Genomic DNA, 9496 nt, shown 5'->3' on the forward strand with positions numbered 1-9496 from the left:
GAACTCTACTCAATATTTTGTGATAATCAATATGCGAAAAGAATCTGAAAAAGAGCAGATATATGTATAACTGAATCATTTTGCTGTACACCTGAAACTAACACGAAATTGTAAATCAACTATAAATCAATAACATTATTACTGTGATCTTCAGTTCAGTTCAGTCGCTCAGTCGTATCCGACTCTATGCGACCCCATGAATCACAGCACGCCAGGCCTCCCTGTCCATCACCAAATCCCGGAGTTCACGCAAACTCATGTCCATCAAGTCGGTGATGCCATCCAGCCATCTCATTCTCTGTTGTCCCCTTCTCCTCCTGCCCCCAATCCTTCCCAGCATCAGACTCTTTTCCAGACGGTCAACATGGAAATCAGATTGATTATATTCTTTGCAGCCAAAGATGGAGAAGCTCTATACAGTTAGCAAAAACAAGACCAGGAGCTGACTGTGGCTCAGATCATGAACTCCTTATTGCCAAATTCAGACGTAAATTGAAGAAAGTAGGGAAAACCACTAGACCATTCAGATATGACCTAAATCAAATCCCTTATGATTACACAGTGGAAGTGAGAAATAGATTTAAGGGACTAGATCTGATAGATAGAGTGCCTGATGAACTCTGGACGGAGGTTCGTGACATTGTACAGGAGACAGGGACCAAGACCATCCCCATGGAAAAGAAATGCAAGAAAGCAAAATGACTGTCTGAGGAGACCTTACAAATAGCTGTGAAAAGAAGAGAAGCGAAAGCAAAGGAGAAAAGGAAAGATATAAGCATCTGAATGCAGAATTCCAAAGAATAGCAAGGAGATATCGATAAGAAAGCCTTCCTCAGCGATCAATGCAAAGAAATAGAGGAAAACAATAGAATAGGAAAAGTAAGAGATCTCTTCAAGAAAATTAGAGATTCCAAGGGAACTTTCCATGCAAAGATGGGCTCGATAAAGGATAGAAATGGTATGGATTAAGAAGAGGTGGCAAGAATACACAGAAGAACTGTACAAAAAAGATCTTCACGACCAAGATAATCACGATAACGTGATCACTGACCTAGAGCCAGACATCTTGGAATGTGAAGTCAAATGGGCCTTAAAAAGCATCACTACAAACAAAGCTAGTGGAGGTGATGGAATTCCAGTTGAGCTATTTCAAATCCTGGAAGATGATGCTGTGAAAGTGCTGCACTCAATACACCAGCAAATTTGGAAAACTCAGCATTGGCCACAGGACTGGAAAAGGTCAGTCTTCATTCCAATCCCAAAGAAAGGCACTGTGATCTTACCACTTTTTAAAAGGTGATGTCTTCATTTTAAAATTAAAGAAGCTGAAGCTACATTTCTATACTCTGGCTAATTATTTATGATGCATTTTTGAAAAAAACTTTGCCAAGATTTTTTTTTTCAATTGGTCTATACAATTATACTAAAGTCTGTATTTAACTATACAAAATACAGCTATTTACCAATATTGTTAGATGAGGCATGATCTAGAAATGAAAAAGAGCAATTAAAAGAAACAAATCAGCAAGCAGCTCTCAAACAAACTTCAAGTCCTTTGTCCTAAGAAAAGTAAATTAAAAATCACAAGAATATACAGAATTGTAGTTTATACCTGACTCCAAAGAGCCGCAGGGCCATCGCCAGCAGTTACGTTTTTAAAACACCATTTTAAAAATTTAAAAAGAAAACAGTCTATTTTCATTCTGTGAGTTCTATAAACACTCACTTTTAGTTTTTAAACACTTTTCAGAACTATAAAAAACTAGACTAGATGGAAATGTATATATTTATTTTTTGGCTGTGCCATGTAGCATGTGGGATCTTAGTTTCCTGAACAAGGAGGGAACCCACGCCTGCACTGGGAGCACAGAGTCTTAACCACTGGACTACCATGGAAGTCCCAGGCATCTAATTTTTTTAATAGCACATTTTAGTGGCTTTAGAGGAAAAACCTGGCTCAAGAGACCAACACAAAATTGCAAACATTATAAAGCACAGGATGACAAGGGGAATGGGCTGTGACAGACACAGAGGTACTTCCCAAGAAATATACATAAACCCAGTGTCCTTAAATATAACTGAAACTAAATGCAAAATGATACACAAATGTCAATCCAAAAGTTGTTAATAATTTTAAATGAAATCTGACAAGTGGACTGTCCTACCCCAACGATCTAAAGATATACCAGCAAAGCCTGAAGACACCGAGGAGACAGAAGCTAGGATGAGTGACAGAAATTCAGTTGGTAGCTGATGAGCACATCAGTTCAAACATCACGCATGTACCAAGTGAGCACTGAGAACAGACCCTGCACGTATCACTATGCTAAGCACCTAGAACGAGGCTACAGAAAAGGAACAATCTAACAGAAGTGCTGTACGTGAACACAAACAATGAAGATGCAGTGGAACGAGAACTGTTAGAGAAATATGCACCCAGGACTGGGCAGCTGGGAGACCTGGGGCAGAGAGGACCAGGGAAGTGGGGGAGCCCACCAAGTCACCTCACAGAGGGGTACCCCAGCCACGGACTTACATCAGCACACAGAGGGATAAGTGACAAACATGAAGGAACAAAATTACACAGTTCACAGATGATGTGGTAAAGAACTTTACCTCACAGGTCAAATAAGCCTTATCCTTTAAAGATAACAGAAACCATCAACAAAAATATTATCGATGCCAATCTGAAAGGTGTAACTGAGTTTTGATGGAACTAAGTAAGGGCTATCTGACATCTGAAGTACAAAACACAGACAAGGCTTGGAGCCATGAGAAGGGAACAAGTAACAGACTGGGAGGGTGGGAGTAAGGGAAGAGCATCTATCTTTGCAAAGGTCTAAGAGGGAAAAGGTTGTGATGCATTTAGGGAACCTTAGCAGATGCATGCCATTAGTGGACGATACCAGGATGGGACAGGAGGTGTCCAGACAGGCTGAAAAGATGGGAGAGGGCTTGGGACCTGGGCCTGAAAGGACTCTTATATGACACTAGAAAGTCTGTGTGTTATCCTCTGGGCAATGGAAAGTCACTGCAGGCTCTTATGAAGGAGACGAACATGAGGTCTGTGCCTGAAAGTGATCTTTCTGGGGATACACAGAGGACCAGGAAGCTGCGTGGAGAGATGGTGAGTGACTTGTGTTGGTGACAGTGGGATGCAGAGGAAGGGGTTAACTCAAGATAGACTTAGGAGGTAGAAAATCAGTATAGCTCCTTAACTGACTGGTACAGGAGATAAAGATAATCAAAACTTTCAGATTATTAACTGAATGGAAGATACTACCAATAACTAAGAGACAAAAGGGCTTCCCAGGTGACTTAGTGGTAAAGAATCTACCTGCCAATGCAGGAGATGCAGGTTCAATCCCTGGATTGGGAAGATCCCCTGGCTGAGGAAATGGCAACCCACTCCGGTAATCCTGCCTGGAAAATCCCATGGACAGAGAAGTCTGGTGGGCTACAGTTCATGAGGTCACAGAGAGTCAGACACAATTGAGCACCCACACACAAGCACACAAGCAAGAGAGGAAAAGCTGGTTTGAGATGATTATAACAAACACTGAGTACTTTTCTAAGCCCTTTAATAACTCACTAGAGCCTCACAACAACCCTATGAATGCTCTAATTTACAGATAAGAAAACTGACACACAAAGGTTAAGGAAGTTCTCCAAGGTCACACAATTAGTAAAAAGCAAAGCCAAGGTTTGAACCCAGACACACTCTCCACTACTGTGTAATCCTGTATGGAATATGACCAATTATATGTCCCTCATGTCACAGGGATATCCAGGGAAATGTGTTTAATTGGCATTTGGAAAACAGAATATTAGGGCTCGAAAGAAAAATAAGGGTTAACAAGATGGATTTTAGATTCATCAACAAAGTTGATTTCCTGAGGCCATGCGAGAGATAAGGCCTTTTAGAAGGAAGAGAGCCAAAATGTAAAACTCAGCAGGAGAGATCCAAAATATATAGCCTCCATCAGTCACCACTGCAGAGTGGTATCAGCGTAAAGCTGTCTGGACTTCCTCCTTCTTGTGAAAACAGAGGATCCACTTAACATTTACAGTGTGATAAATCCAGCACTTGGAGCTAAAGGATCCCCTTACAGGTTACATCAGGGAGAGGAGAAGCCTAATAGAAAATGAAATGGGCGAAAGCAAGAAAACAGGCACACACACAAAAAAAAAATCGACTGCTCTCAGCTCTTGGGCAATTTGCATCTATGTTTGAGCAAAGTGGCTCCTGCCTTCAGAAAAACAGCAGCAAGGCAAGCTCTCCTCCCAAGCAGCGTCTCATAACCACCTCCCTACCCTCCAACCCCCACCAAACCCAGCCTCTGCTCTGCCAAAGGGGCAGGGCCCCAGCCACGCCAGCAACAACGGGAGCGCCAAAAAAAGCAGGAAGGTGCCCTCTTGCAAGGACAGCCCTAAACAAGGATGGCTTCTGCAAAAATCAGCTTTTGGTTTTAATGGGCTTGTTCCAGCAGCTATCACATGTGGTGCACCCTGGCTCAAACTATAAATCAACCAAATGCAGAGGGAGGAAGAAGGGAATAGTAGCAAAAGAGAAAAGAGAAACAGAGCGAAGTGTGGAGCGTGTCCTCTGTGAGCACTCAGGTTCTGAGAGGCTGGACAGGGCAGATGCTGAAACGGCAGCAGAGGCAGCCCTGGGCTCCCAGCCCTGCCAGACAAGGGCAGGTCCTGGTTGCCATGGTGCCACCCTGCTGGCCGGCAATGTTTCATCAGGACTCTCTGCCGCAGTTCCTGTCTTGTGGGTGGCAGCAGCAGCAGCGGCAAGAAAGAAGAAAAAATGTTGTTTGTATTCTAATGGCTGCTGGGTCACTGAACAGTGTGTTTGAAAAGAATAAAGAGAACGTGGTAAGAGACAGAGAGACTAACCAAGGTGGGAGCAATCTCCTTCGGGATGTATTAAGTACAAACTGGACATTCTGTGGATGAAATCCTCTGTCTTTTTTTTTTTTTGGTACTTAAAATCAAAGAATCTCAACAGAGATTGTCAGCTTTTGATCAAGGCTCTTTCTCATCTGATTTCTAAAGAGACTTTGGGTTCACTCCTAGGTGAAAGCATGAACTTTGTGACCAAGAAAACAAAATGATGTACTGGAGTAGAAGCTGCTGTGGCTCTGGCACTAATCAGCCAAGTGACTTTCGATGAAGAGGTCAGACTAGATGAATGTTAAGGGTCTTCTACTCTTCTATCTTGAGGGTGTTCAGGAGCAACAGAGCCTTTCTAGGTGCCCGTGTATCAAGACACTGATCATGTCTTCAGGGACACCCAACTCTGAAAGTGGCCAAAACTCGATGAAAGAGATAAATGAACACACTCATGAAGCTATATCCACACGTATGATTAAACCAATGTCAGTGGACAGAGATCAAGTCTTATTTATCCTCACATACTCAACACTGAACATGGTCTAGGCACTTGGCTTAACAAATATTTACTGCATGACTTGGAGGCAATTAAATTGCAATATAATGAAATTTTTCAAATTTATCTGTTGTTTCAAATTTATCTGTTGAATTGTGTTCCCCCAAAATTCATATGCTGAAGTCCTAACTCACAGGACTTCAGAATTTGACCTGACTTGAAGATAGGGTCCTTAAAAAGCTTATCAAATGAAAATGAGGTCATTAGGGTGGTCCCTAATCCAATACAACCAGTGTCCTTATGAAGATTTCTGAACACAGACTCTCAGAAAGGAAAGCTGACAAGAGGAGAGAGAGGGAGGAAGAGAGCAGCCTGGAACAGATCCTTCCTTCACAGCCCCAGCACCTTGATTCTCAGACTTCTAGCCGCCAGGACCAAGACAAGAAATTTCTATTATTTAACCTACACAGACTCTGATACTTTGTTACGGCAGCCCCAGCAAACTAATATACATGTAAAAGTGGAGAGAATTGTATGATAAAACATCCCATCATATTCACTGCCCAGATCTTTCATTCCTGCATACTATCACTAAGCATCTCTAGAACAGATGGATTTTTAAAATAATAATAATAAAATAAATGGGCCTTTCCTTACATAATTACAATACTGTTTCCAAACATCACAAAATTAATAATTAGAAGACAAATTTAAGCGACAGAAGAAACATATCTTACACTAAAACACATCTTACATAATCCTCCACTACAATTATTAGCTGGGAAGCTAACCTGCCTGCCAACTCAGGAGGTGCAGGTTCGATCCCTGAGTCGGGAAGATCCCCTAGAGAAGGAAATGGCAACCCACTCCAGTATTCTTGCCTGGAGAATCCCATGGACGGAGGAGCCTAGTGGGCTACGATCCATAGGGTCACAAAGAGTCGGACACAACTGAAATAACTTACCATAAATAGCACAGAGCTATTAACAGTATTAAAAACAAAATCCAAATTGAATTTTTGAGGATAAAATGCTCAGAAGATGAGCAAGAATCTTAGAGCTATTCAATTCCATAATCAGCTCTCTTATTCAACCTATTACCTGAGAATAAAAGCCTCTGTTACTTTGTTAAAGTACAGAAAAGAAAGGAAGAATGCAGTCAGTATTCATACCCACTCTCTGGTAACAGAAAATGCACTTCTCAAACTAAACATAAGAAATTTAGTGGACATCTTGAAGTCTTTGTTTTAAAAAAATTAATGTTTGCAGTGGTATTTTATGTTAAATTGCACTATTTTAAGTACCTGAAAACTGGCACCTCAGAACTCGAAGCCTCTACCTCCCCACCACCACCAAAAAAAAAAAAAGGCATAACCATACCTTGACAAAGTATAAATCCTGGTTGATTTCCCCAAAACTTTAGAGACTGGAGTGTCCAACACCTCAACAATTAGGCAACTTGTAATCACATGTCCTCTTCTAAAAAGATACTTTTGTCTATTACAAAGAGAAAAGTTAAAATCAGAACAGTCTACTGATAAAAGTATTTCAAGAGTCTTTTGAAAAGCAGTTCGCTTCATCAACTTTCAAAATCAGTCATCTCTGGAAAAACCCACAATCCAGCTAATTAGTCTCAGCTGTTTGTCATATGGCCCGCAAACCAGTCAAGTGATTTTGCCCCTTTCAAGCTTTTACTAAAACCCAATCTCCTGGTCTCTCAGACAGAAGGCAGCTGTATTAACCTCTTCCAGTGTTAGAAGACTTACACTTCCAACTTTTTCTTTTCCCCTCAACCAAACAAGTAGAATATTTGTTTTCTTGATAAAACATATTTAAAAGTATTGCATTCTAAAGGTCCTTAAGGGTTATATTAACATTGTGCGCGTGTGTTTAGTTGCTCAGTCATGTCCAATTCTTTGAGACCCCATGGACTATAGCCTGCCAGGCTCCTCTGTCCATGAGATTCTCTAGGCAAAGGTACTGGAGTGGGTATCCATTTCCTCCTTCAGGGGGAATCTTTCCAACCCAGGGATTGAACCCATGGCTTCTGCCACGTCTCCTGCACTGCAGGCAGATTTTTTTTCCTTTTTAAACTGCTGAGCCACTAGGGAAACCCTTACATTAATATTGCTTCTTTATTCACAATTAGCAATATTGTATTAATATTGCTTTCTTGTATTTACAAAGCCTGATTCAAGCAAACACTACAGGAGATCAGAGTAAGTTGAGGAACTGAAGGAACTTCCCACACATCTCGCTCTGGCCTCCAAACCCCTAAGGAAAACTCTCTGCCTGGCAGTCCATCCAGATACCTTGCTGGCATCTTAAATTCAACATGCCTGGCCCTCCACTTACCTCCTGAGCTCTTCTCTGTAGACCCTGCTTCACACCCACTTCTCCTCCTGTGTCTTGAGTAACGCAATCCCAAAGCACAGCCAGCCAGACATCCGATGGTCTTCAATGACTCCTCCCTCCCACCCCTCCCACTTCCACTGACCACTGGAATCTTTCCTCCTCTAGTCTTTATTCCAAGTGTTTATCATTTCTCATCTGGATGGCTACAGTCAACCACACATTTGGTTTTCTGGCCCCCAACCTGGCCTCTCCACTGACCCATCCTCCACACTGCACCCAAAGAGATCTTTCCACAAGGTAAGTGGGTGTCCATCACTCTCCTCTGTAAACCAGTCAGTGGCTCCCCACAATCTTGGCAGTAACATCCCCACTCCCTAGGCCTCTGCCCTCCCTGTCATCTGCTGTTCCCAGCCTCCTGACTCCAGCCACCACAGCTAGCTGGAATTCTCTACAACCAGTGATTTTCAAAATGGAAGAGCAGTGTCATCAGCATCACTTTGGAAGCTATTAGAAACGCACATTCACGGGCCCACCCGAAGCCTACAGAGTCAGAAGTTCTAAGGATGAGGGCAGAAGTCTATGGTTTAACAAGGCTGCCAGGTGATACTGATACACTCACCTGAGCGCACCTGCTCTAAACCCACAGGCTCTGTTCACCAAGAGACTTAGCCCTTCGGTTCCCTCTGCCAGTAATGCTGCCTCAGATGCCCCTTCTCTGTGCTCCCTCTTTCCTAGGGCAGGTCAACCCTGTATGATAATTATCCAGTTGATTCCTTGCTGGTTGGTGAATACCTCGAAGACAGGAACTGTGTCTTATTTGACTCACTCATTCCATAAGTCTCTAGTTAAACACAGGCCTGTCACTGGGATAGATGTTGGGCATAAAAACGAATGATGTATCCTTCACCTCATGGAGTAGCCACCCTCTCACTTGACCACTCCAAGTGTGACTGAAGACTACACTGATGCAATCTATAAAACCTGCAGAACTGTGAGCAACTGAAAAAGCCTGAACATAACCAGTCTGACATCATCTGGTAAAAGAAAACCTCTGGGCCACAGACCGATACCTCCTGTCAGATCAGCAACAGCATCAGATTAGAAGTAAAGTGCACAATAAATGTAATGTGCCTGAATCATCCTGAAACCATTTCCCTCCCCTGCCCCATTCCATGGAAGAAGAGTCTTCCACCAAACCAGTACGTAATGCCAAAAAGGTTGGGGACCACTGCTCTAGAATTTGGAGAATAATTTAGTAAGGGAAAGGACCAAAATGTTTAAATCCCACATGAAAATCCATTACAGTTAGCCTATTCTAAATTACAGTACAAGTTGAGGAAAGTTTGATATTAGCACTTCTCAATCTTCAATCCCTGGGAGTCTCCAGGGATTTTTTTGTTAACATGCAAATTCTGCTTCAACAGGCCCAGGTAAAGCCCAGGATTTCTGCATTTCTAAATAGCACCCAAGTGATACACAAGTAACAATGATGCTCCTAGTCCCAGAACTACACTATGAGTAGCAAGTGAAACTGCAACAACCCCCTTTTCCACAGAACTGGATCAGTCTTCCCTGTCATGAACACCGCCTTTTTATGACCCCTTTGCATTGAAAGCTTTCTCCAGTGTCTTTCAGGCTTCAGGATAAAGATAGCATACTAAATACATCTAGTTCTATGACCTCTCAAACTAAAACCTTATAAAGCAACTACTCTACAATAAAAAATTTTAAAAATAAATATAAGAGC

At 42.2% G+C, this 9496-nt stretch overlaps 1 protein-coding gene across 4 annotated transcripts in view; it reads right to left on the reverse strand.

Annotated features, from left to right (window-relative positions):
• RAB27A (RAB27A, member RAS oncogene family) overlaps positions 1-9496 on the reverse strand; it is an 86098-nt gene that overhangs the window by 59445 nt on the left and 17157 nt on the right. For 2 of the 4 annotated variants that reach the window (XM_055436198.2, XM_088839622.1), the window contains exon 2: positions 6775-6891. The exons of 1 other annotated variant lie outside the window; for it this stretch is intronic. The gene's annotated coding sequence lies outside the window, so the exon portion shown is untranslated. Of the gene's footprint in view, positions 1-6774; positions 6892-7749; positions 7769-9496 lie in introns of those variants that run through there. One more of the 4 variants, XM_055436202.2, reaches the window with a different exon arrangement.

This window comes from Moschus berezovskii, chromosome 9, assembly GCF_049115385.1.
Source record: "Moschus berezovskii isolate FMDL1 chromosome 9, NW_MosBer_1.0, whole genome shotgun sequence".
NCBI classification, from domain to species: domain Eukaryota; kingdom Metazoa; phylum Chordata; class Mammalia; order Artiodactyla; family Moschidae; genus Moschus; species Moschus berezovskii.